The sequence below is a fragment of the Seriola aureovittata genome, chromosome 8, assembly GCF_021018895.1.
Source record: "Seriola aureovittata isolate HTS-2021-v1 ecotype China chromosome 8, ASM2101889v1, whole genome shotgun sequence".
Lineage (NCBI taxonomy): Eukaryota > Metazoa > Chordata > Actinopteri > Carangiformes > Carangidae > Seriola > Seriola aureovittata.
The window spans coordinates 11,802,760-11,823,232 of record NC_079371.1 but is presented as its reverse complement, the minus strand read 5'-3'; the positions used below and the strand labels follow the sequence as shown (position 1 = coordinate 11,823,232).

The 20,473-nt window shown below is 40.0% G+C and overlaps 1 protein-coding gene across 2 annotated transcripts in view; it reads right to left on the bottom strand.

Annotated features, from left to right (window-relative positions):
* Positions 1–16,549, bottom strand: part of f9a (coagulation factor IXa) — a 128,750-nt gene extending 112,201 nt beyond the window's left edge. For both annotated transcript variants that reach the window (XM_056383364.1, XM_056383365.1), the window contains exon 1: positions 16,054–16,549. The gene's annotated coding sequence lies outside the window, so the exon portion shown is untranslated. The remainder of the gene's footprint in view (positions 1–16,053) is intronic.
* Between the last annotated feature and the right edge of the window lie 3,924 nt (positions 16,550–20,473).

The window sequence follows — 20,473 nt, the reverse complement described above, 5'->3', positions numbered from 1 at the left end:
AGGTCAGGTAATTTGCTTGGGCATTCAAAAACTTTCCTCAGTTTTGGTAGGAATTAACTCTTTGGATGCCAGTTCTCGAGACATTTCATTCTAAATCACAAATGTCAATCTTGTGGTGGTGCTACAGGAGAAGTCAGAGGATCATCAAGACCATTATGCTTCAAGGGATCATGAGTGTCTGTACAAAATGCCAATCCATACTGCAGATGTTGAGACATTTCACAAAACAAAAGTGGTGTCGGTGGTGTTGCTAGATGAAAATGCTAGATATTAATGGAAATCATCCTCTGGAACTATGAATTTCCAGACAAAATATCATGTAAATCCCTGCACTAGCTCTTAAGATATTCCAGTCTGGACCAAACTGATGGATCAACCAGCTGAGCGACCAACATCATCTTCTCTATGCATGCAAGGCTATAAGGTATCACTTCTCATGAGAGGAAATCACAGCTGCTGATTTGTTTTTGCCTGAAACCATTTGGACATCCACAGACCTCTGGCTAGACAGGGAAATTGCATCAGCATTACACTGCATTTTCCTCTGTATTAGATAACAGATTTAGACCACACAGTCTAACAAATTAGACAAAAACCAAAAATCCATTATCAAAAAGCCCTTTGTCTGGTCTGAGCAACTTTTGCAAAATCCTGTAATGAAATTTTAATTCGCACACCTGTCAGATCTGCTGTACATTTGGACCTTCTGGACGTTTTATCTGGGATCATATATGACAGTTTTGCAAGACCATTCATTATGTCAAAGATTACATAAACAGAGGAAGAGTAATTAGACTGAAGGAAAAAAAATAATTGGTTGATGTAAGGTTACGACCAACCAATGAATGATCACGTATCCCTGTCTCAGCCAGGAAAGTCCGATTAACATTATTATAATCCAGACAAGGAGATCAACCCATTACTTTAATGAACAATCCCCAGTTAATAACATGGAGTAGAAGAGCAGCTTTGGATGTGAATTATGAATAATGTAAGGGGGAAACAATGCATATTTTCTCTGCGGCGTATGGTAGCTGTTCTCATTGCGGTTTTTATTAACCACATCCCATTCTAACAAATTAGTGGCCCTGGGGTAAAAAAAAAAAAAAAAAAAAGTAGAAAATTGTAGTCTTATGTAAACTCTAGACAAGCTTGTCTCATCTCTTGAGAGGGGGTTGGGGGGTATCCACATGGGATACAACAGTAATTTTAATATCTAGCTTTACATGTCTTACCCAACTACTGAGATCTCCATCTTGTCTGCTCAAGGTGCAGTACTGTATTATAAGCTGCACTTAGTGTTAGTGCAAATTCACTCAAGGGTTTAAAAATATGATTCTAAGTTACTTGTAGAGCAGTCTCTACAGAGACTTGCACTTCAAAACTATGCATATGTAGACAGACCTAGGGCTATCTGACTCGGGTACAACATTGAAGAAACGTGCAACTCTGTGCCTTGCACAGTTGAAAATATTTCAACTTGATATTGGCTAAAATAAATGGCAGAATAGCATAAAACATGTCACAAGAGGGGAATGCAAGTTAGACCTGCTGTACCATAGGAAAACCATAGTTTTGTGGGTGTTGTGCTTTTAGCAACACATCAATGATCTTCCCACTTTTATACATGATCAATAAGTGATCAGTAAATGCCAGGGGTTATTTTGCACAAAAATAAGAAAATAGCAATAAATTAGAATATTTCCTTGTGGCTGTATTGTATTCTGGTCTATTGGGGTTAAAGTATGGAGAGAGTTTGTATGTCTGGTTCATTAATGATGCAGTTCTCCCTGAAGGATTATTAAATGTCAGTGAAAGATGTTGTCTGGCAAGAATCTCTTCCTCTTTGAATCTGAGGGACTGACACCAAAGCCTGATGTTTACTGCAGAGATGTTGGATTAACTTTTTGTGCCAAAGACTTAATATTGTAGCTCTGTTAAACTATCTTCATGTGATGTGACATTATCTGTGATAGGCTGGTTTTTCAAGGGAATGAGCAATATGCTGTGTATATGGCACTGAAGCGGAACTGGCCTAGCATTGTAATGTGTGGTGCTTTTATTTAGTATTTTTGGGTGTAAAAATAAAACCTGCTGGGCTCTGTTCCCCATGCACTTTGCCTATTGTGAGTAATACGAGATATCACAAAGGAGAAGTGCAACAAGGTTAATATCAACTGCAATTTATTCTTTTTAAATTCTACATTTTCCAGTGGTGTAAGACATCTTGAGACTTTGTGTCCTATAAAATCGGTACTAACTGTCAATTTACTTGGAGAAAACAAGTAAGTATGAGTACACTGAGTCTGGGACTGTATGGCTGCGAGTCATAAGAGAATAGAATCACAAACATTTCATCGACTTTGATATTGTGGGTTCAAATAGCAGCCACTGTCTGAGGTTATACCCTCACTCTCCTCTGTCTCTTCAGTCACTCAAAGCCAAATAAAGATGTTACATAATTGTCTTTTTTTTTTTCTTCAAAATGTGAGATCATTTCATTTATTATGGCACCTTTTGAGTCATGTTTTTGAGATGTTTGTGTGAACCCAATGTGTAATCAGATACTATAAAGTGATGTTGTGTCAGACCCACCAACCATATTTCTCCATTCTAAATTATTAGGGTTTGTATTCTCTGCAGCTTTCAACACCTACCTACCACATTGCGATATAAATAAATGTAATCAACTCTTACAGACAGGGACATCGGCAATTAATTTTGCTACTTGAAAATCTATTTGAAATTAGATTCATTCAAGAGACATCCAAACAACCAGCATGAGTGTTATGCAACTGCAGTACATTTCACTACATCTTTACCTGTTCCAACTGGATTTGCTTCAGTACTTTCAACCACAATTTATTCAAACCTCAGTCCTGCAAAGCAAAGTCATTCCCTCAGGACTAGAGGAAACACTTACTGTACTACTCATTTCCCCTTGTCTGACTAACATACCCATGATATCATCTCCAGCACTATGAATCACCTGTTCCTATTTAGCATAATCAGATAGTGAACAACAGAATTCACATTTCCACCACAGTGTGAAGAATCTGATCATACTCATGTCTTGTTAGTCTTGTTTTTTAGCATCATATCCATGTCATTTTCTGTCCAAACGCATTTCAGTTAGCATCCTCCTTACATTCTGCCTGTCCCCACTCTTATTGTTAATAACCACCCATTTTAAGTTTGTGCCGCATGTTGTTCTCCCTTCCTCCCTCCCTCCTTCCCGTCCATCCATCTAACTCCTCGTTTCTCCCCACTGCTTGTTTCCATGTGCAGGAGGGAATCCCAACTCTTGCCTCACTGCAGTGGATGAGGTCAGGCATTACGTAACAGGGAGCGAACGAGCCAGACAACCAGCACTCACCTCTGTTAGCATGCAGTCAAGCAATCAGGCAGGCAGTGAGAAGCAGGCAGGGGCCACATCCAATATTTATGAAGCCTCTGCAGCATAAATGCATTCTTCCCCTGCCCTGCTACAGTACAGTAGACAGCACGGCCGTGCGGGGAAAATATTTTGCCTCCAGTCCTCCATCATGCATCATCCAATCTTGCACCAACCCCCCCATCCCCACTACCAAATAACAGTATACTTACAGGATACAAGGAACAAGAGAGCCTGGGGGAATATTAATGAGAACTCAGATCACTGCCTGTCTAACCAGAAAATGTGTGTAAAACCAAGCAGACAGATGTGAGAGTGGATGTCTTCAGAATATCTAATAAAATCATTGACTGAGATCACATAATGAAATGTGTGTCATAATGTTTTGATATTATATTGAATATGTATCAGTGGTAAACAGCAAGACTAAAACAGAATGTGTAAAAGATGTAGTCTATGATGTCTGTCCCTGTCAAAACAACAAGAGCGGCTTTAATATCCTGCTGGATTGACTGCCACAAGCCAAGGTCCGGGAGTGAATCAATATCGCCGCCCTTATCATATTGGTGGGATGGTATGATTTACTGATCTGATATTTGAGGAAAGCAATTTGCTCTGCTTAGAAAACATGACAGTTTCCTCCTCTACATATGCATACCAGTAACACCCCCACACAAATAAATGGCCTTGACATTAAGCATGTGACAGGAGAATGACGTGAGTGAACAGAAGATAAAGAAAAGGACTTAAGACTTGTGTGAGCCAGAGGAAGAGGACGAAGGGACAAGACAGAGATTATAAAATGAACGCAACAGAAAAATGGGGCAAAATAACAAGCTCCCTGCAGGGAAGCCCCCGACTTGATCATAGGTTGACTGCTTGCAATAATTGAACATTTTATGAAGGGAGCATGGATGTAGCGGGCTACTAGTAGTCTGCTAAAGCTGTAAAATTCTACTGTATCTGTGCTATCTTATTCAATGTACAGGTTCTGCACACTCACTGAGCACTTTATTAGGGACACCTGTTCACCTGCTTATTCATGGAATTATCCAAACCATGCATATCCAAATCATGGGCCAGCAGCGCAACGCATAAAATCATGAAGATACAGGTCAGAAATCTCAGTTAATGTTCAGTGCTGCTGGAAATCATCACAATAAAACACTACTCTGCATACGCTCACCGTTTTCACACAATTTTGTGTTCAAATTCTCGATCAAGCTTCCGCCTGATACAATCCTAATTCTAGTTGTAAAAATCAAGAATTAAATTATTTTAGTTTGTGATCACTGGAATTGACCAGAACAGAATGCAAACAATTACAAAACACACACACACACACACACACACACACACACCAAGCAGCAAGCTTCCTTTCAGATCTCATCTTTATCTCTCTCTCCCCTCCTCTAATCACACAACTCCACACCGTGTCCCCTACTCTTCCACACCATTACACTCCCTTTCTCTGTTTCTGTCGTGGCTCTCTGTTCTGCTATCTCCTGGTCTTATCACTTGTGCACAATCACTTTACCTCTCCCTCCGGCTGAAGCTTTCTTGTGCTTTACACGTGTGTCGTATCTTTAGTCTTTATCTTTGAGTGACTGTTGTCTCTGTGCTTCACACTAGGGATGCACCGATCCGATATTGTTATCGGTATCGATATAAAAGAAAAATCTAGATCGGGTATCGGTGACAATGGACCCGATAATAGGGGGCGATCTATTAATTTTAGCTCTGTGTTATACGCTGTGAGTGCGTCATACGCAAACAAGACAATACGGCCATATTGTTCAGGATGGAGCGAGCGAAAGGATCGGAAATTTGGCGGTTTTTCATGCTATCTCAGCCTGCAAGTCCGACGGCGATATGCAATACTTGTGGCGTGAATGTTCCGAGGGGCGGTGTTAAATCTTCCAGCTACAACACCACCAACTTAATCAAACACCTCCAGAAATTTCACGTCAAGGAGCATGCCGAGTTTATTGAACTCAACAAACAAAAGGGCAGAGGTATGAAGCAGCTAACTTTGATGGAGATGAAAGAAAGAAGTGAACATTTCCCAACTAACAGTGTGCAGGCAAAACAAATCACAGAGAGAATACTGAACTTCATCGTTATGGATGGGCAACCGCTGTCGGTTGTCGGGGACAAAGGATTCCGGCTGCTAATTAGCCACCTGGAGCCACGGTACGACATGGTAAGCCGGAAATACATGTCTGAGACAGCTCTACCTGAGCTGTATGGAAAAGTGTGTAAAGACATATCAGAGAAGATAAAAGATGCCAAAGCTCTGAGTTTTACAACCGATATCTGGAGCTCTGACGTTTCCCCCGTGTCACTTTTAAGTTTAACTGCACACTGGCTGGATGAGAGCTACGTGCCACACAGCGCAATGCTAAATGCTACAAGCTTCCGTGGGTCACACACCGGCGACGCGATCGCAGCTACCCTGACTGGACTGGTATTCCTCCAAGGGCCTTCATCCCCTTTTAGTGGTGAAAAAACCTGACAAATTTGGACTACCTCTTATTTTTTTCATTTTTTTAGTTTTGACCAAGCTAGTGAAGCTATTGGTTTATTCAGCTGTTTTTTAAATGCATGTTTAATTCCCATTTGCACTAAACATTGTAAAGAGCTGATCTACCAACCAAGCCAGTAAAGCTATTGTTTATTTTCTCAATTTCAGCTCCGTCATTATTTGTTATTATTTATTGTATTTAATTTTACATTGGATTTTATACCAGTGACATTTGTATTTCTTTTTACATGTTGTTTGACCGAGCTAGAGAAGCTATTGGTTTAAGATTTTTGTACTGGTGCACAGTTGTTAAATAAATAAGTGACTCAGAACATTTATATCTGTTTATTTGTTTTGTAGAAAAGGGAAGTCAAATCATATGCACAGAAGAATGATCACATTTTTTTTTGTCTCGCACTATAAGACCATTTGATAGGTAATAATTCAGCGCTTCGTTCGGTATCGGATCGGTATCTGCAGATACTAAACCTCAGATATCGGTATCGGTGGTGAAAAAAGTGGATCGGTGCATCCCTACTTCACACCAGTACTGTATTGCTTTCATCCGGTCCACCCTGTATGATAATTTGGTGTTGATTCCACTTGTCAATAGTGGGACTTGTGGTTAGGACAAATAATGCACATGCTTGGATATCTGTGGCTTAAATGCCCATTAACAGCTCAGCCTCTGAGCTCAAATGAACCAGGATGTCAATATCTTGGCCAAATGTCCATCAGCTTTCTAAGTGGAGCTGGAGCCAGCAGCCTAGGGAGACCTATAAATCTGCTGGCCATAACGTATCAGTATTCAACGAAACTCACAGAATCTCTACGCTCTCTGCTGCCACTATCACCATGAAAAGGACTGTCATTGTTAATAATTACTATCAAATATCATTTCATGTCAGGGTAACAACCAATTCCACTTTGTACGCCATTTTATACCATCTGTCAACTGTGCTTCACAGTATAATTTATTTCAAAATCAATATCAGGACATGTCTAGCACCTAGCGTATTTCTTTTAAAAAGGATGTGTCTTAACATCTTAACAGAAATGTTTTAGAATTCAAAGTTTACTGAAGAACATTCATTGTTTATTAAAAAAAAACTTTCACCAGCAAACACACCCAGCCGTGTTTGTTAGAACAAAACTGCCGTAACACTATCAGGTCACTTCTGCACCTCATGAATGCATATCCTGAGGTCATGATTTCACCTTAAATGGCTTCATCCTCAGCACTGAAAGCTACTTTAATAATACACACACATTTATCTTAACTGCACAAAGATGACAATGTGACGAGAGGTAGAGCAGGTCATTTCATTTACAGTTATCGTGAATATGATGTAGACGGGGAAGATGTGACATGTGAATTATCTGATCTTGTACGAGCATAATGCCATCAAGTGTTTACACTGGGAAGCAGAGAGTTTAGCTCGTTTCACCAAGAGGCAGCACTGTCTGCCAGCCTCGCTGGGTGAGCTGGCAAGAAGAAGGCATCTCTGCCGCCCACTGCTAATCAGCAACACATATGTACGTTTGCGCACAAAGATTTGCAAATACAGGCCCACACAGAAATAAAAGACTGCCGAACATCGGCAGTGTCATTTAGCAAAACAATTTTCAAATATGTAAAAGGATAAAATGCACATTAAGCGCGCGCACACACACGCACGGGAATGTTTGTTAACATATGTACAGATACATATTGTTTATAAACCAAGACATGTCTTTTTAGAGTAGCAGATCCCACTTATTCTTGAGTGATGACATAACATTTGTCTCTCTGGATAGATTCAGGTAATCTCCTCTTCCAAGTTAATAAAGTTTCTGTTGTCAAAATTGAGTCACATATGGCAGAAAAACTCAGAGCGTGCTGTGGGTTTAAAATTTTAAGCATACTGCAAATCTGGCTACATCCCAGTCAGTGAAGTAACAGCAGATGTTTTGCCATTGGCAGCTGGTGGGGGGGAAGAAACTGCCATTTTGTCTGACTAAAGTGTGATCAAATATTTCTGTCCTGTGTGAATGGAAGAAGGAGTTTTCGTATGGGCCCATGTCGATCCGCTTTAGATGTGCCATGCCAAGCCACGCTGTGATGACACAGGTTTCCACTACTGTTTTGCAGCAGGGAATCCTGCTCGCTACAGGGCCGACCATGGCCAACATGCAATCCTCTTTTATAAGATGTGCTATTATTAAATAAAAAACAGGTCTAGAAACATCTTCTATGGAAATATTTGGTGCCATTTGATCAGTGGATCGGCTTTAAATATCGCAGAGATGATTGGTAAAACCAGAAACAGGCAAAGTGAGATGTTAGATGAAAAGGTGCAGATGAAAGGCTCTTACTGCATTTCCTGCAAAATATCAACCCTATAATGCAAAAAGCAAGTGTCACAATATTGTAGCTTGGATTGTTAAACTAAATGAATTTGTCTGAGTCTGACACAGCAGTTCAGAAATTAATATTAACGCAGTCTGTCTTTTCAGGTACTTTATCAATGCAGTTAGATTTCTGAAGAACTGGTGAAATGGCCAAATAAGAATGCCTAAGATATCCAAAGCCTGCTCTCAATACAACCACAACATTTGGTGCTACCATTTTGTCATCTGTGGTTGTGTTTTATGATGCCATTTTCACAGTAGGTTTGTTTGACATGAGGCATGTCTGTCTCCCACAATAACAGCCGAGCAGGTTCAGTCCCCATTAATCATCACATAATTCAAATTAGTACATGTGCTTGCGCAGTGTTAGGACTGCATCTTTTTTATTTTTTTTTAATGCAAAATTCACAAAAATACTAAGTGATATAAAAATCTGCAAAAGAAGGTAATAAATGTTTGTTTGTTAAGAGTGGGTGGTGACTGCATGTGCACATATACAGTATGTGTACTTATAAGCAGTACTAAAAACCTTTCACGTGTCTTGTGTATCAGCTGGGCTAAGGATTGCTGTGCAAAGAAAGTGTTTGTGTGTGCACTATGTTGCATTTGTCTTGACATATTATAACTTACTGCATGCTAAGGGGGTCTGCTCTGAATAAACAAACTGCTGCAAGGCTCGGCAGTGACTGAAAATGAATGATGATTAAGCTGTCAAAGAGCTTACTAGAATTACTTTGCTCTTGTTTTTAAATACATCTTATTAAATGCACCTTAATCATGTTCATGTCAGAAATGCCGACTTAATATCCAACAGTAATTGTATTGTGTAATTCCCAGTCATAACGTTTAAGCATTCCCCATATCTGTAATAGACTAAATTGTTCTGTTGTTTGTAACGCAACCAGATGCTCATTAATTACAGCTTATGAAAACAGCATCAGCTGTCGCTCTTAATCACTGTCAGGATACAGGTGCTGGACACTAAATCTCAGAAACTGTTGACCACACAATGCATACGACTGCAAAAGAAGCTAGAGAGGAAGTTTGCGATAGCCCTCACTGTCTCAGGTGCTGCACCATCATATCCAACTGCACTTCCACTACAGGGTGCTAAATGCACTTGGCATTATAGGGTGCCAATATAATATGATGGAAATAGGGCTGGGCAATAATACAACAATGTTTATCAGGATATCATAATGATACGATCTTATGTTATTGTTCTATAAGGTGTTGTTATCAAAATAATAATTCAAGAAAGTTCTTACAGAAAAAATATTACTCACCCAGCCCTAGCTGGTGCTATGCATTTTTTGACATTCACAACACTATCATGTGAAGATATGAAGGAAACCCCTGGATGCATAGATATAGATAAAAAATATAGATAAATATAGATATAAATATAGAAATTTAGATTAATGTAGCTAGATAGACCTTTACCTGAAATGGTGCATTTTTTTTAATGTGATTTACTATGATCTGACTATGATTTAACTATAACTCTGATGCTATGCATCTGTTCTGTGCATTTTCTGCCATTTTTATTGTGCCTGTTTGGTGTGGATGCCCACTATAAACTAGAGTAAGAAATGTGAAATCTCAGTTGGTGATAAGGACTGAGGAGGTGGTGGGGTTGGGGGTCCCTGAAGCTCTGACTGCTGATAATCAATCTCTCAACAGGAGATGAGAGAGGAGAGAGGCCCTCACTGGATGGAAGGGATCCTCGCCATTCGTGTTTACTTCAGACAGAGGGAGAGAAGACGACGCTTGGGTTTAAAGTTAACATGCCTTTGCACATGGCCGAAATTGATGCGTCTGCAAGCGAGTCTGCGAGCAAGCAGGATCCTGTGATGCGTGGGTGTATAATGTGGGTGCGCCTGGTTAGAGCATGTTCATTCCCTGTGCCACACTGTATTGACACAGTGCATATGTTTCATGTCAGTACATTTCATTGGCTAGTTCAGTATTGGATTACATTTGTTTTTGCAACATTTGAAATGTAGATCAAGAGGAGTAAGGGGAGTTCACAATAATCTTGGAAATAAAAGACCCTTGACATTATTTGCAAAAAGACCATGAGAAGAAGGAAAAGGAGGAAAAAGGGGAGGGGGGTCAGTCATTCTGGGCAGCCCACAGAAGGGAGCTGGTTTCCATGGTTTCAGAGTAGTTGTGGCTGGTGTTGCTGGGCCGATGGGAGGCAGGCAGCTGGTTGCCTAACAGCAGCAGATGGAGCAACGCAGGTTTCCAAGAACACACAGGCACTGTCCCTCGCCTACATGTGTCATATCATTCCCGTCATCATTATCCTATCCACATGCAAACGTGCAAGCACACACACGCACAGACCAGTCTATTCTGTGGGGATTTATGACTGGACTTTAGCAGGCTTTTAGCCATTTATGTGGCAGCATCTTCACCACCAGAATACACAGAACAACGCAGCATGACGACAGTTGTCTTTTAGCAGAGAATTATAACCCTGATACCGGTTTGAAATATGTTCAAGAAAAAATACTGGATCAGGAATCGGCAAGTCTATGCACCGATCTGATACCATGTAATGTATTGATTAACATTCTAGTTTCACACCCAGATATAATGGCAGTTTTCCCAGAAACCAATTCTTCTTTGCTGCTCTAAAACAGTAGCACAAAGGAAGTTGCGCTGTGCTGCCGCTGGCAATGTTACGCTTGTAACGTTAGCTCGTAACAGGTGGGCCGCAGTCTGGGTCCAGACCCAGATGCTGTCCTATCCAGACCCGGCCGAATAACCTATAAATTATTGAGAACTATTACATTTTAATTTTAGATTCTATGGCATTTATGTATTTGTTTATGATTTAGCGAGGCTGTAACCTGCGTCACGCCATACAACAAAGACTGCAATCATATCACATCCATACAGAGTAAAAAAAAAAGTATACGTTATTTGCTGTTGCCATTAAAGGGTACTTTGAAACCCATTTAGTGCAGCTGTACTGTACTGCTGTAATATTTTGTCCGGATTGATTTTGTTTGGCTGGCAAATGGCCGTGTCTACATCTTATTCACACATATCCAGTGCCAAGACATGCTTCTGCTGTGCTTAAAGGTTGGCTAGCAGTAGTAAGTTTTTGCTGTTGCCCCTAAAATGTATTTGAATGTGCATATTTACATGCGTGATTAGGGCAAGTGTATGAGTCATGCATGTTCATGTGTGCTTGTGTGTGTTGTTGTGCATGGTGTTATTTTAAAGTTGAGAAAAGAGATAAGCAGAGGAGGCAGCTGAAAACAATAACCAAAGGATCACTGAACCCACGACTCTGAACTTTAATAACTTCACAGACCTGTGCTCTCACCCTGGGTAAGATAAGTCTAAACATAGCTAGACTGCATGAGACATGAAATACACAGAGGAACTTCTACCATCCTCTATCTACTGTAACTCTTTGCCAAATACCTTGGCAGGATGGCACCAAGTCATTAATTCAGAGTGGATGTAAACTCACCAGGCAATACAGGTACGCAAGCCGGAAAAGAATAGATGAAAGCATACTATAGCATGCTCTTGATATTTTTTTTCTCAAATCTATCACCACTCTACTGTAGAGACCTGTTTTGTACAGTTGCTATGGAAACCATAATTAGAGTCCAGCATGATGGCACCATTTCCAATTAGAGTATGGCTCTGTCCCAAATCGTGCAACACCAACTGGTTGCTGGGTTTGTTATATATCATGGACAGCACATTTGTAAGAGTTGGGCGTAGAAGAGCTGAGTTATCCTGAACCAAAATACTGGCTGGAAAGAGCGATGAGAGAGAGAGAGAGAAAGACACAGGGAGAGAGTGCCACAAAGAAAGAGAGAGAGAGATGGAGAGCAAAGAATCAAATGGAGACTGTGATTGTGGAAATGGAGCAGTCATCACGATAAACAAACAGCTTTCTTTGTGTTTGGAAAGCACTGACTTGGCTGACCTCCCACAGATGAGTGAATAGTTAAAAGATTGTTTGGCCAGAGGCAACCTTGTTAATATCAGCTAATTAATATTCATTACATTATGACTTGATTACTCATTGAACAGCACCCTGCCCCCAACACTGGCTCTCTTGTTGGCGCTTGCTTGAAGAAATCCCTGATGAGAATATTGTCTATGTGCAAGTGTTTTGCTGCGCAGCACACACAGACCCTTCAGTCATGTTCATAACTTAAGAACATTTAATCGCTGCATCCATGTCACTGTTCCACTCAATCACACATCTCATCCATCTTGCCCCACATGCTAAGCAGGGGGAATTGGAGCGACGGTGGAATTATGCCCATTAGAATAATTCATTTCCCCTGGCAGGCCAAATGAGAATATATCAGCGTTATTAATAATGTGGAAGCCAGGTCCAAAAACAGCCCTCCGATGACAGAGATGGAGGAGGCCAGTCAAATTAAGCTGAAAAACTCACCACAGGCATCAGGCTGCTGCTGCTTGGCTATGCTGAACTACACTTTACCAAGAGCAGAGCCCCAAAGATGGTGTATATAGACAGTAGAGTAGAGTATATAAGAAGAATTGGTGTATTCAAAACTTGTACTGAATATGTCTAGTGCACTACGACACCAATTTATGAACTCAATGCATTGATTCACTCCCAAGAATATAGCATGCAATTCATCATTTTTATAGAGTGCAGTGCCTTTCCCACACAGCTACACTTCATAGTCTGTAATTGCCCACAGCAGGAATTTATAGAATACCAGCTGACATGTTCATAAGTATCGAGTGTTTTTCTGTTTCTTGATTTTTTTTTTACTACAGATGTGCAATTACCACTCGGCACTTGAGGAGACGCCTTCGTTGTGTTATCTATTCTAAAAGGACAAGTCTGAAAGGAAAATGGGCTTTGTGTTGCTTTTCTGTGCTTTCACCTGGACTTATTATACAGTCATCCTGTGGTATTTAGTGATCTAAGAATAGCTTTTAACGGTCTTTTCAACACACAATCAGCTAACTTTTGTCATAAAAAAAAAAGGAAAAAAACTAAAGTATTTAACTAAGACGAGGCAGTTAGAGGGGTCCAACTTCTCACGCACCAAAAGACTGTGACAAACAAGATCATGTGCAATAATGAGGCAATGACCTACATAGGCAGTTGAAACCAACCTGATGGTATGAGCTACAATGTGACGGACCACATCCATCACATATTTGGACACACACACACACACACACACACACACACACACGCTTACTGGCCAACAGATGTTCCTGCCTGCAGTAAATACACAACAACACAGGACTGGCCAACATATGATGTCATCATTAATCATTGTTAGCATCTGCACAAATTTGTTACAAAACAAAAAAAATCTGCCATTTGAAAAAGGTTACAGCCGCGCTGACTGATCATGCGCATTTTTTGAATGGCACAAATTATGGCAGTTTTTCACTGAAATTTGTTAATTATTCCGTTTTAGCTGCCGTTTAAAGGCCAAAATGAAAGGATGTGAGTGTGACAATAATTTGTGTTTGGCAGCATGTTTTGAGAGATTATTTCCTAGCAGAGTTCCTATTTTTCCTGTGGGTGTCAGAAGACTGACAGGACACAACATAATCCATTCACTGATATGAAAACACTCAACACAGGCACCATAAAACACCAGTAAAATGGAGACAGTGTCAAAATCAAGACTACATTTGTATTTAAATGGATTATTATGTTTCACCAGCTTTATTTCTCAATTGCTCTGGCACAATCCTTAAATGAACATTATTCCTTGTTCAAATACTGTGAAACAAATCTATTCTTTTTTCTCTCACATCAACTAATGCAATTCTTGACACTTTCACACACAATGATGCATTGAGCAAGTCTGCGTACGTATTATGTAATTTATGACATACAAAATGTTCCGGCCCATGACTATAACCTGTCAAACATACAAGTTTCATATTTTCAACGACCTGACACTGTAACAATACTTAAATACGTGATAAAGGTCGATCTTGAAATATAGTTAATGTTAGTTATCGCTATCACAGTCCAGACACATTTAAACCACAGAGGATGAAAGTGTCTCCCTCACAGAAATGTCCATTTACAGCTGATCCAGCAAATGTAATATCTTACCAATCAAGATGCTTCATTACATTTGTGCAAAAATTATCATTTAAAAAAAAAATCCAATGTTGTTATACTGCCAATAAACTGTATTAAAGTGAAAGCTATCTCTGCCTGCAAACACAAGTACTGTACATCATCTCCCTCATACAGAGTGACTGTGCTTTAAGTGCATTTGCTTCAGCTCTGGTACAAAAACTACCATGGGCACATTCATGCATGCAACATACATGAGTATATGAATCAGGCTAAGAGTGGTTATGAATAAAGACAAAATAGAATGGAAGTGTTAGTGCGAGAGAGAGCGACTAGTACTATCTGAAACACTGCTCTGTGAGTAAGGGTTGGTTCATTTTAAATCTCTAGCCAGTGGTCCTTAATTGCAGACTGATGCAAGTGGACATTCCATTTCACCTCAGCATTTGAACCTAGCAGCATCTTTCATAATTCATGACTTCTGCAGAGTCACTTTGCCTCTTTTTTGCCAGCCTTTCTTGTTGTTCATTCTACGACTTTTTGCTAGAAGATCCAACTCTCATCTTTCCTTACATTTATGTTGATCAATGCTATTCAGAGTTGGAAATCAGTACACATCATTTAACAAAATTATTAAAAAATTTAAATAAAATAAAAAAATTAAAAAAAAAAAAAAAAGGAAAGGGAAAAGGAAAAGGTTGAAAAATAAATAACATGAAAGCTCTCTTGTGGTTTGCCTCTGCAAGTAACCAGGATTCAGGGCCAATTCAGTCCGATTATCAGCTACTGCGTATTAATTCTGTTTAAATTCTGTTGAGTGTGAAAACACATACACTATGACCATTTTAATCTATGTAACATTACTTTTTGTCAAATAAAATCAAACTAAATTTAATAAAAGACAATAAAAGACCAAAAGAATAAACTACATATGGATGTGTGTTTGAAAGTGGGGCCCTACCAACTGAGTGAGTGACTCTGAAAAATGCGGCAAAAGGCTTCTGAAACTTGAAGCCATAAAAATTTAATTACAGACAAAGCCTCTCACCTCTTCATTCCTATGTTATTGGGCGCTTTTATTCTTGACAGAACACATAAATATGACTGAAAGGAATGAATTATTGTGGTATGGAATATTTACCACCCATACATCTTACATTTTCATGTTATAATGGCAATGTGTGCATTACAATATTCATTTACAACAGGAAGAGTCATATCAGTACAAAAACAACAAGCAGGCATCTCTCATGGTCATATTCCATGACAAAATGTCACAAATACTGCAGCTTACTGGCTAAGTGATGCAGGAGAAAAGAGTGACTTAACATTACACACCAATAACCAAAACAAGTTCACTTATGACACAAATCTGGCTTTGTCTCCAATAAATCAGTCACAGTAAGATTTAGTTCTATGAATCTCACAGGCAGACAGAAAGTCACAAGCAATGTAATGTTGGAATGTCAGCATTATGTTTTTATTATTATGGCTAATAAAAAATCCTTGTCCTATTGATCCACATAATATTCCATATGCTTTAAACCAGGACCAGGAACCACATCACAACAAACTGCAAGAGTTTCACAACACAATAAGCTGGGTTGGCACGGCGGCCAAACAAACACACAAACAACACACAAATAGCAGAAAATAAAAATGACTTGCACTTACTGTTTGTAGATCTACATGAAGATGTGTCGTCTGGTGACCTTTAGTAATCGGTTGAGGGAACACACTCAGCTCACCGTCGCCCTCGTTAAGTCAAGCTATTGAGATTCCTTTGCTGGTATCAAGCTTTCCTCCACAGCCTCGGTTGATGGAAAACAGTAGTCAGCGTTAACAAGAATTTGTTTGCTCAGTCCGTCTTTCAAAGTCGATGAAAAAACGTCTCTTGAAGAGTTAGTCTAGCAACTTTAAAATTCATTTGGTTCAATTTTACAAGGAGCATAGCCCGTTAGCTAGTTCTTCCGATATGCTCCACATTGGCACTGAAAGGCTTTGGCCCGAAAATAAAAGGAGTTTAACTTCACAGGTTGTCAGACAATAATCCTGCGTTTTTGAAGACACATCCACAATCCTGAAACAGCCTTCAGTTCATCTGGTGTGATAAAAACTTTTTCTCTAGCGCGCGGGGAAGTTATACCAGGTGCACCTTGATTGCTTGACACATCCACATATGGCAACCGGATGAATTAGCGCCATTTCATTTCACTTCCTGTGGCCTCCTGTGTTCAGACATTGCTCTGAATGAGGTCAAATTTTTTTAAAGGGCAAGAATGCAGAATTTCTGTATAACAACCTGTTGACTTTGGCAAAATTTTAGGCTATGTTTACAAGTGTAGATTTTTCAAACGTAAACCTCCTCTTACTGTGATGTTGTTTGTTTGCATTTGTTTGTGTTGTTTTTTGTTGTTGTTGTTTTATTGTTGTGTGTTATATGTTCAGTTGCTCATTTTATGATATTGGATTTGGAGTTGAGCTCTGCCTTTTTTTGTGTTTGTATGAACTTGGGAGTTCAGAAAAAGTCAGGAAGTCCCTTCCTGTTTCAATTTTCTAGGCTAATTATCGGTAGCCTATATGGTTCTACAGGGGTTAGGATTATGCAGGGTCTAATGAAATGTGCCTGTGTGTTATTTTGCACAGGTAATACCAATATACCAACCTTCAGCACTTTGACACAGTCAGGTGTGTGTATTTATTCATCACATCTTAGAAGGTGTGTCTCCTGTCCGATACTTACCCATTACTCTGACGCCTGTGGGTGTCAGCAATGTAAGAGTGGACAGGTGAGTGAGCCAGCCCCCAATCAGCACTAATAGCACTATAATGTGCACCATTTTTCCATACTTGTATAGAAAAATCAGCAGTTAGAAGGAAATTGTTTTATCATCAAAATAATACGCATGTATAATTTCTTCTGATTGTTCCATTCTTGGATTAAGGGCCAACATTTTAAATGCCTAAACAGTTTATCCTGGTTCACACTGTAAATACCTTTAATCCTGTAATATTATTACACGGATAAGATTAAATTCCAACCTTATTTATGCAAAACAACATCCAATCTGTGTTTTCAATAGCCATGAAGAAAATTGTGTCTCAATGACCACTGATAATTAATATGAGGAACCACTGGCACTGGAGAGATGTAGTCTACAATATTGTTTATGCTCTCACACCACAGCACAGTATATGGGACATCATGAGGCTTTCATAGGATGTGATCATTCGACTGTTGTTTAGATACTGTGCCTCTAACACATGTGCAACTTTTGCTCACACTTTTGCATGTTTTGATCTTAGCAGGATAATAAGTGAGTGAGCCTCCTCTTAGGCGTTACATTGACAATGACACTGTAATATTTCAACTCCAGCTCTTAAAAAACTGTACGCACTCTAACTAAAACTGTTTTTAGCAACTGCATGTCAGGTTGAAGTCAGGTTGCTTTGTAGAAAGAAATATGACGTCTTCAAAAACAGCATTTGTGGAGTACAAACGTCTGAGCCATGAATTTCAAAAGGCTGTGAAAAACAAAAACCTTGAGCTTGCGACAAAGACAAATTAGAGACAGCTACGGGGCAATGATGTCAAGAGTGTCAAGGTTTGCAGATATCACCGAGCATGATACCAAGCACCATAGTTTGAACTGCAATGCCTCTTTAATGGATTCTATTGCAGATTTGGAACTGATGTAAGCCATCGCCTACCCCTCTCTCTTGTTAATGGTAACCTACTTTTTACTATCTCAGAACATGAAGCCAGAACTTTGCTTTGCCAAATAAACACCATGGCTACATGGCCAGTGTGTTACAGCCAATACAACCCACCAAGGCTCCTGCTTTCTCTAAGTAGGTTCTTATTTGAGTGCCTGAAGAAAAATAACATCACCTGGTTTAATAGCTACAGACATATTGGTTAGTACTGCAACCATCTCTCCAGTGTTGCGCTTGACCAATTTCCAAATTCCTGTGGGTGATACCCCCTAATTTTTCCACATATGCTTAAGATGTCTTATATGTTTAACACTCGTGTTCTTATTATGTGTCTTAACCACACTCTGCAATCACCAGATGTTGATATATTGAGTCACTGCAGGTAAAGAGTTGTCAAAATTGATAATCATGTCTCACAACCCAATTAAGAGTGTGATCACTGCGTCCATATTTGTTTGACACTGACACGGCCACCAGACTAAAACTCTAGAATAATGAGGAAAAATGTACAAACAAAGACCTCTCCAACACAATCTTTTCCCATCAGGGAGGAGAGGCAGGAGCATGAAATGCAACCTACCGAATTACAGCAGCTACCTTAAAGCCTTCAGGCACTTTAATTCAACCCGTAGCTGATCAACACAGACTGTTTAACATTTTATGGTCTGTTTTTTATCATTGTTGCAATTCAGCATTGACTTAAATCCTGTGTTTTTTTGATATTGTGTAATGGTGTTCTTTACTGTGATCATGTTGTGATGTATGTTTGTGTTTTTCTGTATTATCTGAGAGCAATAAGACAAATCTCAATCAACTTGGGTGACATGGCAATAAGCCAATGAAGTTAAACATGAGTCAGTGAATGAGTCAGTGAGTGATTTATTCAAACAGTGAGAGAGTGAGCAAACAAAAATGACAAACTGTTCTGCCATTCAAGCTTTAAATGGCTGACAGCGATGTTAAGTGAACAATACTATGCTTTTGTCATCTCAGGGCACTTGTGTACTTACAGTACATGTGTTGGTTTCAAATGCTTGTGTGTATTTATATGTGAGTGTGTGTGTGCATATTTGTGTATCAGGCTGTCAGGGCTATCCTCCACTCCTAATGGTTTAATGGGCACCCTGTGGTGCCTCTCAAGCCCCCTGGAGTGGGGCACACTCAGAGTGTGGGGGAGCACAAAGGCGCAGCCATGTCTCTGGAGAGGAGAGTCTTTGTGACGAGGGGCCACTGCTGTGCTGACTGTTGCTGGCCTCATGGTGATTACCCTCCCCGGGGGGTCTGTATTGTGGGCCCTGAGACCCAGAACTTCACCTTTACATACCCTCCTGCTGCGCCTCAACAGGGGGGCGAAACACACCCCTGTCGATCACCCCACTTCGGTTGCTACTGTAAAAAACAACTTTCTGATGGTAAAACCCACATACATGCATACACACATATGTACAACACTACCAGTGTCTTTAACCACTTTGTCTGTGTAAGCTCCTAAAAAGCAGCTGGGCAGTGCCACATTAAAAAATATATAGACACACGGATAAATGCATACACACATATAGTAGATCCATACAGTAAAAACATCCGCATGCCTGTCAAATCTTCTCTCATTTCATGACCTACTTATAGACCAATGCATTTTTTATATGTCAAGCAATTTTAACCACATCATGCTCACACACGGAGAGCCGAGAACAGTATGCAGATCCAATCCCACACATTCTGCCCACTGGCTTCTGTATTCCACACTAAACGCCATGCTAGAGGCTATAATTGTGTGTCGACTATATTCCTTAATAATGCAACCCAAGACTTAATATGCCTTTGAGAAGGCTGTAGCCTGGAGCAGAGGAGCGGGCATCCCAGAGCCTGGCTTCAGGTCCTGGGCAACGGAGGCGAGTAGCTCAGTTCCTCTGATCAGGGTCACATTGCGGGGGCCAATCCCTGGTGAATAGTTCAACGCCCACCTTCGGATCTCGCTGTCATGGAGACCGCAGTTGACTCCTCACATTTCTTTATTTCAGTCTTGATGTACCGTATCTTGAGAATAATGTTTATGTCTGATGATGTCTATGTTAGGTGTTTCATGGTGATGCATTTTACACTGTACATACAGCATGTGACTCTGATGTATTTCATGGTTTTATTCTGTTTGGAGACACACTCTCACCTCAAATTACTCAAAACATGGTGTCAGCCACCCTGCTCTAGTACATAGCGTATGACATACATTAATGTTAAAGGATACAGTAAACATCGGCACCTTTGAATCAAATCCAGTAACCATTCATGGAGAAGATTTGATGTAAAGGACGACAGACAGTGTCAGGTGAATCTTGGGTCTCCAAGGATCATGCTAGTCTACACTGGAGGAGAATAA